The sequence below is a fragment of the Caloenas nicobarica genome, chromosome 2, assembly GCF_036013445.1.
Source record: "Caloenas nicobarica isolate bCalNic1 chromosome 2, bCalNic1.hap1, whole genome shotgun sequence".
NCBI classification, from domain to species: Eukaryota; Metazoa; Chordata; class Aves; order Columbiformes; family Columbidae; genus Caloenas; species Caloenas nicobarica.
In genome coordinates, this window is record NC_088246.1 from 78501622 (window position 1) to 78514595 (window position 12974).

The following is a 12974-nucleotide window of genomic DNA, read 5'->3' on the forward strand; positions in this document are numbered from 1 at the left end:
CTTTGCAAAACTACTGTTTGTAGAGCAGATTCACTGATGAGAGAAGCTGAACAGCTGGCGTGGGTGTGATATGAAGGAACTGACTGAAAAAGCAGGAAAGTGGGACCCACAGGGCTGCTACCCTGAAGGCACATCTTCTGCAAGCATGTCAAAACTGCTTGTTATCTATGACAAGACCAAGTGGATGTCCTACCTACCAAGTGAAAACACAGGAGGTACTTACTGTCTGGTCCTGCAGCTTCCCCAGGAGAGTGCACAGAAGCTCAGGCCTTATGTCTTTTCTCACCACAGGGGGCTGGTAATGAAACAGTGTCTCACCCCACTGCATCTGGTGCAGCTCATCTATGGTAACAGGAATAATCCATATACTCTGGTATGCAGAAAAGTGGAAATGGCTGTTCCAAGTACAACCTACATCAGTTACTCTTTTTGCTTATGGCTTCCATAGTGTCTCCACAAAATGGGTTTTGTTTTTTACGTCCATTCTTATAAGAGCAGAAAGGGGATGATGAGCATGGGGTCGCATTTGCAACACGCACATTGGTTTTTTCCTAGTGCTGCTCTGCAGGGGTCTGTTCTTTGCCGTTTGCTCTGGTTGAGCCATAGTTGTGGCACCTTAGCTGACCTTCGCCTTTCCCCTGCTGGTCCCTTGCATCTCTGTGCCATTTGTGAATTCAGTTTCCAGCTGAGGCTGCGGGAGAGCAGCTCTCGTGGAGAGGCAGAATGGGCTGTGCTATTCCTGTATCTCCCCAGGGGAGGCTCTTGCTGGAGTCTTGGCCTGCACTTTTGGGTTTACTCCAGCACAGGGAGGTGTCAAAAATTCTCCCACTCAGCTACTTTACACAGCCCCATGGGGTGTGTGACAAAGTCGACTTTTCCCTCCCACGGATGCGTTTTTCTCTCCAGAAGCAAATGTCATCAGCAGGAGCTAAGGTAGGGAATAAAATTTTGTACGCAGCTGAGTTTAAGCTTGCTTTTCCTCTGCTTGTGAGTCTTCAAGCATCATCCCTCTTCATGGGGCCCAGACAGGACTCAGGCCACAGAAAGGGGGTCTCTGAGCCAGCAGAGCTTTGCAGGCCATTATGGGTACCACCCAGCCCCTGTTTTTTCTGCTAAGGGCACAAAGGCAGAATTACCCTGAGCCCTCCTGCCTGCCTTCTGCCTGCAGCAGAGTTGCAGACTCTCAGACTCCTAGAGCAGGTGAGGCTCCAGATAGTGAAAACCTCAGGCAGGCAAAGGCAGGTAGATCAACATTATTATTTATGCCTGGGGCTGCAGATTATTTTGAACTATATTCATATTGTAAAAACCTCTGCAAAGCTCATATCTTCTTGCTTTCAGAGCCACAGACCTCTGAAGAGGTAACCATAAACCTGGAGTGCCCATCAGGTGGTGTAATGCAACAGAAGCTGTACTGAAGAGTAGCTGATAAAAAGATCTTGTAATCTTCAGTGCTAGGCATTGTTCTCTGCTATTGTATTATCAAGGCTGTACGTAGCAGCCTTTTGATATCTGTCCAGGGAGTGAGCTGTTTCTTCAGAGATGATGAAGCTTAGATTGTATCAAGACCTCTTATGACTCAAACTAAATGACTTCACCTTCACCCTCACAGAGTAAATCAGATTTTACAAGCTTTGGCAATTTCAATGCATGTTGTGGCCGTTAGTTGTAAGGCTGCTGCAGCCTTCACCTTCTTGAATGAGAACAAAGATATGAATGAATGTTCATGGTCTTACCCAAACCTTGCTCCCTAGCATTGCCCTTGAACTCTAGTATCTGGTTTGGCCAAGCCATGACATAAATGTTATTTCAGCTCCTACCACCTCAGCTAATTTGTAAGGGTGCGATGCTCATCGCTTTTCAAAATTGTCCATATGAATCCTGCAGTCCCTTTTCCTGTGTCTTTGGAGTGTTAAGGGTACTCCTCTCAGATGCCTTTGCCAAAATGGATCAGAGCATGGAAGGTGCCAGGCTTGCTGCAGCATCCTGAGCTATGTGGGGAGCAGGAGCCAGAGAATATTTTGGGGAGCTACAGTTTTGGTGGGGAAGGGAGAACATCTCTGTCTTGCACCTGATCTGGGGTGTGCTCTGCACCGCAGTGGTAGGGCAGCTCTGGGTGCCCTCTTCTCTGTCATCATATGGCTTCCTCCAGCCTGAAGGTGAGAGACTTTGACTTTCTCCTGTGTGTTGTCTTTAGGTAGCTGTTTTATGAGCTTCCATGTCTGGAGAAGGTTTGGGAACCCCTCTTGCACTGCTGCCATGTGTGTAGGACAGCCCCAGATCAGCCCTGGTCGTTTGTGAGACAGGGCTGGTGGTGAGCTGGAACTGACCATCACAGTGGCTGGTGGTCACCAAATTATTTACAACTCTTCCCTCAACTAGTTTCCTGGACTGGTTACTGTAATAAGGGTGTGCAGGATTGAATCCAGTTCACCAGCTTAAAGAGGCTCTGAATTCAGCTGCTTCCTGCAAGGGCTCCCTCCTCACCCTGGGACAGGGCACAGCGATTTAGCATTTGAGGAGGTCTGGAAAGGGGAACGAGAAGGCTGAAAGCATGGTGGTCACCCCCTTCCCATGACCTTTGAAATGAAGTTTGTTGATATTTTCTTTATTTGTTTATTTATTGACTTATTCTTGGCAGCAAGCTTCATAACTTTCTAACTTTGAATGTAGATAATATCAAGTAGAAACAGAGGAAAACACACCTTATTTTGTTTGCATTTTATTTTCCCTCTGATTTGTAAGAGCAAATGGCTTTTTTTTGTCTGCTTTTTATTTCCTTTACATTACATAAGGTGAAGCTGACATACAGGTTTGCCTTTCATTCAGGTCAGTACCACTGACAAACCTATGAATGGCTGTGTATCATCCTGTGCATTCTCTGAGAGGGGGAGAGAAAACACCACACTAAGATCCCTAGCCAAATCTGCTTGCAATGGGAAACAACCAGTGATGGAGCCCACTTCTGCTCTGAATTTCTTGCCATCCACAGCCCTGCTTCTCAGGATGTCACCTCTGCTGCAAGGAGGTCCTTCCTGACCTGAATTGCCCTGTGATCCAGTGTACAGCCTGTCAGGTCCTGCACGCCCTGTGCTTGGGCTAGTGGCTGAGCAAGAGACAGAGAGGATAGTGCAGAGGCAGGCCTGGAGAATTTAAATTTAAATCACTTCAAGTGCAATCCCACCCAAGTCCAACATTTTTGCCTCGTGGCAAGATGCGAGGAGAAATATGAGAAAGCCACGCGTCACTGGCACGGCTCTTCACTGTTCTCACTGCCTCCTCTTCCTCCGCAGGGGGGTTTGCAGCTTTGCTCCAGCAGTACCTGCCCAAGCCTGAGCCCAAGCTTCAGCAACCGCAAGCTGATCCAAAGGGCATGTGTCCAGAAACAAACGTTGCAAAACTGAACCACTGGCATTTAGGGCTGGGGAAATCTCTGGCCCAGACCTAAACTCCTCTAATTAAACTTAGCTTATCACTCTTGCAGAAATACTAAAGGACAAGGCATTCTGAGTGCAGTTCTTGTATTGACTTTCTGTGGAGTAACCTTTATACATCTCAATAGATGTGGCCTTTTCTGCTGGACGTCATTATTCTGTCTTCTTGCCGTATGAAACTGTGCAAGACAAAAACTGCAGAGTAATTTCAACAGATGCTGAAATATGGTGGCGTGAGTGCTGGTGAGCACACAAGCAGAGACAGGCTCTGAAAATACTGTTATTTTATTTTTGTATCAATTTCCATATTAAGTTAAGAGACACAGACACTGGAACTCACTGTACGAAGCGTTACTATCCAGAGCTATATTTAGCTGCTCGGATGTTTGTGTCTCCATCTCACCAGATCTCCAGAAATGACTGGATATTTTCCATCAGGGGCTTTGAGTAGGAAGCTTGTTATATCTGACCTACTGTGAAAGGAAAATATCTGTTTCACCACTGTGCATTTTTTTTCATACAAGCAGCATCTTTCTGCATCTCTTCTAACCTACATTAACGTATTACATTTCATTTTAAATGCTACAAACTTACTTGCTTTAATGTAATTTGGCAATTGACTGGTATTTATGGCCAAAAGTAGAAATGAAACATGCGTGTCAGTTTTAAAGAATTACATAATGAAGGAAAACCTCCTAGTATTCAGGGTGAAGGCCAAATGTTCATCCGGGACCTGAATCGAACACGAACCTTCCAAAACGTTGTCCCAAGCTCCTCCATTTCCTGGGGCTTTATTTCCCTGCCAATCCCAAAACAGCCATGCAGTGAACCCTGCCTAAGGTTTTTTCCCCAAGCATGGCTTTTGGTGGTTCCTCTTGAGGGTCCCTCCTACCCTTGCACATCCAGAGCCCAGGACAGGTCAGGGGATGAGTTCTGTCCTGTTTGGTAGGTCGTGATGTCAACCAGTCTGTCATGGAGGAGCCTGTTTGCTTGGTTTGCTGCTTTCATTTGTTATTTCAAGATTTTTTTTTTAATGATACTTAAAGCTCGGGGTTTCTTGTTTTTGTTTGCTTGCTCGTTTGTTTTAAAATTAATGATTGGTAGACCAGCTGGCAGCATTAATTCATTTTAATATGACAATCTCAGAAGTGCTCAAGCTTCCTCTTAGAAAAAGTGGCTGACTGCATTTTTTTTTTCAGGTAGTTTGCTTGACAGAGAATAAATTTTTACAAAAATTGCTCTACAGGGCAGGGAAACTGACTCTGTCGTTTTCCTTTCCCAGTATTAATTTATTGCAAAAATACCTGATATCTGGGGAAAAGCAGCCTTTTCATTAGTGGATGCATGGAAGGCCCCACAGGCAGGAGCACAGAATAACTGGCTCCGCAATCTGCAGAACTCCAACTAATTGTATTTAAGGCTCTATTTCAGCGGGACACCATTGCCACCTATCATTCTAACACAATATATTGGAACTGAGTGGCAGCAACTATATTTTCTCTCCTTGTGGCAATTTTAATTCTTTGTGAAAAGTCACAGGAGCTGTGAGCTTTCTGAATACGAAGCAACGGGGCTCAGGTAAGTGGAGGCGACATTCCTCTGTAGTTCACAGCAACTAACCTCAGCAAGGGAGAGAAAAATTAAAATGATCACTTGTGTTCGGGAGAATTACTTTGTGATACATTGCAAATACCCTCATAGCAGGCAGTTATTTAACTTGATCTGTGGCACAGTTACGCAGATATGCTTGTCGTGCATTTGACAGCTTGCTCCCATTCTTGCTCTAGGAGAGGCGATGTGTGTAAGATTGATTGATGTACGTGTTCCTAAAGGCAAAATGTGTGATACTTGTCAGGTTAGAGCTAAATGGCATTATTTATTTGTTTATTTTGCAAGTCTGTGAAAGCGCCTCACTGTTAAGAGGAGGAACACAGTAATGATTCTGTTTAATTAACAGAGAAGTAACTTTCTTGCCAGTTCTAAGTGCCGTTTGATATATCTGAGATGTCACAAGACTGGAGAACTCCCGTAAAGGGCTGAGAAAGCATTATTTGTGCTTGGTGCGCGGAGCTTTATGGAAGCAATTTACATATTTGCACACTGAAGCATAACTAGCAGCAAATAAGCAGGGTGATAAATGATTAACTATAAAAGATTGACAGTTTGGGCAAAAATCCAGCAGAGCACTTAAGCATGTGCTTAACTTCAAACAACCTGGCTCTGCTGACTGCGGTGGGGCAGAGTCGGGTCCTCTCTTAAGTTCAAGAAACTACTTGTGCTCTTCAATTAAACATGTGCTTAAGTGACCTGGAGGACCAGAGTCTGGCTAAGAGAGCTTATAAAAGGGAAAAACTTTCTCATATAATAATTAAATCAGGATGGCAGCACTAAGTAGGACTATAAACAGATCGAAACTTGTCATTGATGGAGCATCCCCAGTTCCCATTGACAAAGTGGGAGTTGTCAGTTTACTAGCATTTCTCACTCTTCAGACAAAAAGAAAGCTATTCCAGCCAAAGACTAATCTAGTCTGCCCATATCAGAACAGCATTGTGTTCTGTGTGTTTTGTCCTGTTTTGTTTTGCTTTTAATTTGGGGGAACATAAGCCTATTAAATATTTTATTATTGTTCCCTGAAAATCTCATTCTGCTGTGGCCAAATATTGCTTTCACTAAATGGCTTAATTGGAAACGGAAGCAGGCCAAAAAAAGCTGAAACCTCTAACCTCCCGACAGTGTTTTAGTTTTCAAGTAACTCGAAACTCTTCCCCAGCATTCATCCTGTGCTGGTCTCACGCTGCCCACCAGGAATCCTGTTCGTAACTTCACTTCATCACAAGCCCCTTTCTTGCAGCATATGTGGAAGTTCCTGAAGCTGAAGGTGGAAAAAGCTGCTCTGAACCACAAGTGTTAAGCAAAGCTTGAAAGTGCAAATCAGGGTCATTTTGATGAAACTGGTTTTGGACTTCACGTAACAAACTTCCTTCAAACACTGCGGCAATGATTTCATGTGCCTGAGAGAAATGTAGCAAACTAGAGCTACAAGTGAAATCCAATGCTTTCTCCTTGTAACCTTCTAAAGGAGAATATTTGGGCCTGTGTCACTGTCAGAAACCTGCTCCTCAGGTTACCACTTCCATCTCTAGCAGATACCTGAAAGCAATGGCTACTTTCTGTTCATCAGGCATCCACTCAAGCGTGAAACCTTCACAATGGTCCCTGTGTGCTTTACACACTACTGCTACATATTCTTTGCTTATTGGGAAGCTTTTTGATTCCATAATTTTGCTTACTATTTTTTTCTTTATTTTGCCTCTCTTGATATCATCTCTCTTAAAATATGTTTGAAATTCATGGTGGTTTGGGTGAAGCTTAATTAAAACGTGTCAATGTGATGGTTCTTGTCATTCAGGAGACACGCAGGAAGATTATAACCTCCCTTTCTGGGGAAAAAAAAAAAAAAAAAAAAAAGTGGATTCAGTGCCCAAAACATAGGCCCTGGGTAATTAACAAGAAACAGAAAAGGATGGTGAAAGGATTTTTCAAGGGCCCTAATTCAGATCTAAGCAGGAAGATGCTGTTACAAGAGCGTATTTTCAAGAGCAGCCAGAAAACGGGCAGAAAAAAAGGAGCTAGAAAGCCTTGGAGACAGAAGAATGTTGGAAATACAATCCAGAGAGAATGGCTGAAAATCTCTGTACAAGTTTGAATGCAGGCTAGAAAATGATAAAGAACTTATCTCCGATTTGGTTCAGACTATTTTTGAGGCTTACGCTTTTCTTTGCAAAATCAACAGGATTGCATAAAAATACCTGAACCCTCAGCAATTTTTCCTCCTAATGGAAATAACTTGAAAGACACTGAATGATGATCAAACAGCATGACATAAAACTACTATGAAAGCAGTCATATTTTTGTAGCCAGAGGGGAGGGGGGCCTAGAGCTTTCTCCGTATCTATTTAAAGCATCAAACCAGATTTTTTTTCTCTTGTAATGGATCGACCTTGGATATAAGCCAACAACCACCAAAATCATCAGGAATTTCCCAAAGCCCAAGGAAGCCAATGGATCGAAAGGTCAATCATAGATCAACAGTCAAAATGTTCTCTCAAGAATGCAACTCAAAGGCTGGTTGTTACAGAATCCAAACACTGAATTCAAATAATAAATCTATTATCATTTCTTTTTATAGTCAGGTTTGATACAGTGGACCTATAGGGAGGTTGCGGTTTTGTGTATATGAGCAACATCGACATGCTACTACAGATGCTGTGTTGCTGCAACTTTCCCAATGGTTCTGGTTGAAGTGATGGGCTGTCTTCTCATATCATAGAATCATAGAATGTCCTGAGTTGGAGGGGACCCACAAGGATCATCCAGTCCAACTCCTGTCCCTGCACAGGACAACCCCACAGTTCACACCATGTGTCTGAGGGCTTGTCCAGTCTCTTCTTGAACACTGTCAGGCTTGGGGCCGTGACACCTCCCTGGGGAGCCTGTTCCAGTGCTCCACCACCCTCTGGGGGAAGAACCTTTTCCTCATGTCCAACCTAAACCTCCCCTGGCACATCTTCCTGCCATTCCCTTGGATTCTGTCATTGGTTGCTAAAGAGTTCAGCACCTGCCCTCCCTCCTCCTCTTGTGAGGAAACTGTACCCGCCATGAGGTTTCCCCTCAGTCTCCTCTCCTCTTTAGCCACTCTTCATACGACTTCCCCTCCAAACCCTTCACCAACTTCATACCTCTCTTCTGGACACCCTCCAGTAGCTTTATGTCCTTTTTATCCTGTGTTGCCCAGAACTGCACCCAGTGCTCCAGGTGAGGCCGCACCAGTGCAGAGCAGAGCGGGACAATCACCTCCCTGCCGGGCTGGCAATGCTGGGCTTGATGCGCCCAGGACACGGGTGGCCCTCTTGGCTGCCAGGGCACTGTTGGCTCATGTTCAACATATGCAACCCATCCCACTCCCTCCAGCCAAATCTTCCAGCTGCTGTGGTCTCAAATTTGAAATCTCAGCCTTCACTCAAAACTTTGTATATTGGTCAACTCATATGAGCATGGGCAGGAGCAATGCCTGATCAGGTGTGAAGTGGGGAAAATGACTGGCATTCATTTTCATAATCGGTCCTGATTACTTGGGGAGAAGGTACATGGGGGTGGATTTTATCACTAGCGAATTAACTTGAGAGTGGGTGAGGGATGTGGAGGAGGAGCTCACAACTCTGTCATTAGCATTATTAAATGGTTTGGGTTTGTTTCTGTTACTAAAGGAAACTATGTATATAGTCTTTGCTGTTGTTTTCTCCTCTGGACTCAGACAATTCAGAAATCAGTAAATTACATAAATTCATATTGGGAGAGGCAAGTTTATTGTTTTCTGATTTAACTCAGTTCTTCTGTGTTTTGTCTTGCCTGCAAAATCCTTTCCTGCTTCTCAAATGCAAGATAATGCAGGCAGGCAGCATTTCTAATGTAAGCCAGAAAAAATGTAATGATAAATGTTTGACTGCAGTTTTCCATTTCATATGCTGAAAGTAAGAAAAGGGAGGAAAAATAATAGACATGTTAATGATGTCCTATCATCATCATATTCTCTTCAGCTAACATGGGAGGAGGATGCATAATTACCTGGACAGAGACAAAGTATATTGACTTCCGTTATTCCTCAGCTGGAGCTGGTTCTCAGTGTGTGAGCACAAAAAGCCTTAAGGAATAATGCATAAAAATGCTATTATCTTTGGAAAAAGCAATATTCAGCTGGCTTCACCATTATGTAGGTGAAAACACGATAGGTACCAAGACTGACGAGTACATTTGCATGAGATTAGTTAAATCATCTGAGCTGAAATGCCCCCCCATCTGTTTCACCCGATGTTCAGATCCTGAGGAACTTGGAAGCAAAAGTAGCAAAGAAGATGCAACATCACACGAGCAATTCCATTATTTTTTGTGATAAAATAAGAGGCACAAAAAGGCAGGAAGAGGCTTTGCCACAGCTTGATGAAGTGTCTGGGATCACTTTTTTGCACTAGATTTCATTCTGAACAGAACTTCATGACACTGAAGTTCCCACTGCGATCCACAGCATTTAGTAGGAGGTACAGCCCACGTCAGTACTTCCCCGGTGAAATGGAATCGTTTGACAGGATGACCCACACTTTACCCCTCCTTTGAAAGGTTAACAGCCTACCTGGACATGAGAGGCAACTTCCTATAGCTACCTTTGTACTGCCTGCTGTGGGAATCTGATCTCGGTTGGGATCTCTGGGAACTGCAGTAATGCAAATAATACCACCCCCTGTCCAGGACTGGCTAAATGCCATTTCCCAGGTTTTGATTGCCTGGAGCCAATACAGCCAAATGATACTTGCTACAGCCCGGACAGACACCAGCCTTTCCAGTGTGGCACTGGTATGTGGTTGCCAGGATGGATGGGGAGTTTTGGGGGCTGGTTTTGTTTTGTTCCGAAGCCTTTGCAAGACAATTTAAATAATATGTCCTCAGGATATCATGCTTTGGAAAACAGGCACAGGGATTGGTTCATGTTAGCTCAGCTGCGGTTTTATTGGCAATATGGGATATGAACTAACACAAAGTTTTCATCTGGCCATAGAAGTGACTAAATAGAAGTACTTTACAACTTTGGGAGTGTTACATTCTTGCTATGTTTTCGCATTTGCAGATAGAACAGATGAAGAAAATTAAGTTATGTATGCACTGAAGGAATGCATTGTTATCCACAGTCTTTGTTAACTTCTCTGCAAATAAATAAACACAAATAACGAGAAGATATATTTCTTCAAGGTATGGTAGGTTGAGGGGGTTTTTTCCCTTGTGCTTATACATGTAATATGTATGTGTGTGTGTATCTGTAGGTGACCCATCAACCATACCTGCTGCACTTGTTACCTGGTGGGTCTCACAGTGTAGGAGAAGCCACATGGCTGCACATCCCTCATTTGCATTCCAATTGTATATAGCTTTGGCAAATTGTTTATGCAATCACCAATAACACAGTCCGCAATAAGTCCCAATTAACGTTGCCGCAGGAAATCTTCCTTCATGTTCGTGCTGGCTTCTGTAGTTTTAAATGCTCGATGTTAATGATGCATTAAGTATGTGTGTTTGGTGTTTGGTTGTGGTTTTTGGTTTTGTTTTTTAATGCTGTGTTTGCAATATAAAGTCCAAAATTTATTTTGTTCTCTGCCCAGCAGGGACACTTTTTCCACTGACTCTTTAATAAGAAGCCTTTGTGAGTACGAGAGCCATTCATCTTTATTAGTCGTATATTTTGGTCATCACCTCTCTTACATTTATGAATTAAATATTTATTGATTTTTTCACAAAGAAGAATGCCCCACTGCTCAGTAAAAAAATTACCACCAACTACGCACAGAAAACGGTGAGCAAAACAAACTTGCATTACTTCTGTAGGCCATGTCCAAAGTGACAGGAACTGAATCTGTCTTTTAACAGAGATCCTTGTGGGGTCAGGGTTTTTTTTAAGAAATCTGTAAAATGGGCTGTGAAAGAAGGGCTAGCAACTGTTTGTTCACTTTTTTTGTGATACACAAGCAAAGGTGAAGCAATTTTTGTTTTCTTCCCCACTTTTTGATTGTAATCTCATCGATAGACTGAGAAATGATGGGTATTTGTTCCATCTGATACCATGTGAAACCTATTCAATTATAACTGAAAGTGATTAGCTTACTCTCATTTTCTGATGAATTAATTTTAAGGCTCAAAGGACCAGTGTGGTCAGCTACCAGATATAACTGCGTCAAGCCTACGGTTCAAACTGGAAGTCACTGAGGCAAGGTGTAAAACCCCAAGCAGAAAACATTGTCTTCATGTACCACACCAGCACCCACTGACAAATCCCCATCACCTCTGAAAATATGGAGCTTGTTTTCAATGGAACTTGATGCTGAGTCTGTATCTACGGCATGGACTATCCCCCCTCCATGAAGAAAAATAACTAAAAATTGTTTTCCCTCGTTAGCAATGTTCTGTATTGTTGAAGATGACATTGCATGAGCAGAAGACCTTGGCAGAGCCTGGGTAAGGCTGTGCCTGTGCCCTGGTCCCCTGGGTGCCCGGGCAGGGGACAGCCAGACAAGTGGCATTTGCTGACCCATCAGACAATTGTTCCTGGTTTTGAGCATGTGCTTTTCCCTGGGATCTCTTATGCTCCTAGGCTGCTATGTCTCATCGGTCTCGTAGAAATTCAATTATTGTTGAGACTTCTACCTCTGAGAGTCCTTTGAATTCAGCTGAAAATGGCTTCAAGAGAAAGGCAGAGCAGGATAGAGGAAGCCTCTCCCGAGTACATGGGTTAATAACTCTGGCCTCTCTCTGCCAATCTTTCCCCTCCCCTCATCGCAGCCCTTGGCAGTCGGAGATTAAAGGCAACTTGTGCCCCTGGTAGAAATCGCCTAGATAGATCACCCTTTTTTGGGCAGATACAGCTCTCTGCACCTTGTGATCCAAACAGGCCAAAACTAAACCCATCCCACCATTCACTACTGACTCCTTTGAAGTCAGCAGGGTGCCCTGAAGACCTGAGCTTTGATTTTTTTTTTTTTTTTTTTCAGGATTGCGGGACTTTGGGAAAGAAGAAGAGTTTCTGTCCCCCATGGGCTTGACATGTGCAAGAGCCTCCCTCGACAGGCCGGGCCTGCACTGGAGCTCGGCCCCTCGCCAGGTAGATGCCGGGCACCGGCCCTTCCTGAATGCACACGCAGCTGTAGCTGCTTTTTTTCGACTTCTTTTCTTTCAGCTGGGCTGGCATCACCTGTGAAGCCAGATCACCCTAAGGAAGAACACACAAGGAAGCTCAGGGAGAAGTTGCTTTTGCCCTGTGTCCTTTGCTGAGGGACACCTCGGGGTTAACGCTGGTGCAGCCAGAGAGCTCAAATGGGCTTCACCCCGAATGCATGTTTCAGTGAGCTCCCATGAAAAACACTTTTTGCCAGCGCTTTGGGGTTTGCTTTTATTTTTAAAGGAGTAGAAACACAGGATGGAAAAAGCCTTTCCTCAGCAGCACTGTTGACACAGTTGCAGTTTTCATCATCTGCACTTTTCTTCTGCAGCAGCAATAATGTCACCCCCCATTCCACTCCTCTGGGCACTTCTGACATGTCAGTCAAATGCCCACAGCAAGGTCATCACGGAATGTCTTTTGACAGGAATGGCAGCTCGTGGGCCACAGTAACGATGGCTGTTACGATGATCAGTGCGAGGGCAGCACACGGGACAAACGCCGAAGTAGCGTCAGGCATCGGACCTTGTGCCATGTTCTTTAAAACAATCTTTGATCTGCTTTTCTTGCAGGACTTCTGCTGCTTCACTTCGGATTGATTCATTTCTCCCTGGCGCTGCAGCCCGGTGCTTTCCATTATCTCTTTGCGGGGAAACACCTGCGGGGAAACATTCTGTAACCATCAAGTGAAAGGCAGCAAAACTGAAAGAGATCTTTGGTGTGCCCTGTCAGAGAAGGTGTGGGTTGATGCTTTCTTGCCAGGCACAGGCCATCCAAAG

General features: G+C 44.2%; 1 protein-coding gene across 1 annotated transcript in view; it reads left to right on the plus strand.

The window, feature by feature from the left end:
• PIGN (phosphatidylinositol glycan anchor biosynthesis class N) overlaps window positions 1–10158 on the plus strand; it is a 119043-nt gene extending 108885 nt beyond the window's left edge. The window contains exon 30 of the transcript XR_010605733.1: window positions 10117–10158. The gene's annotated coding sequence lies outside the window, so the exon portion shown is untranslated. The remainder of the gene's footprint in view (window positions 1–10116) is intronic.
• The last annotated feature ends 2816 nt before the right edge of the window (window positions 10159–12974 follow it).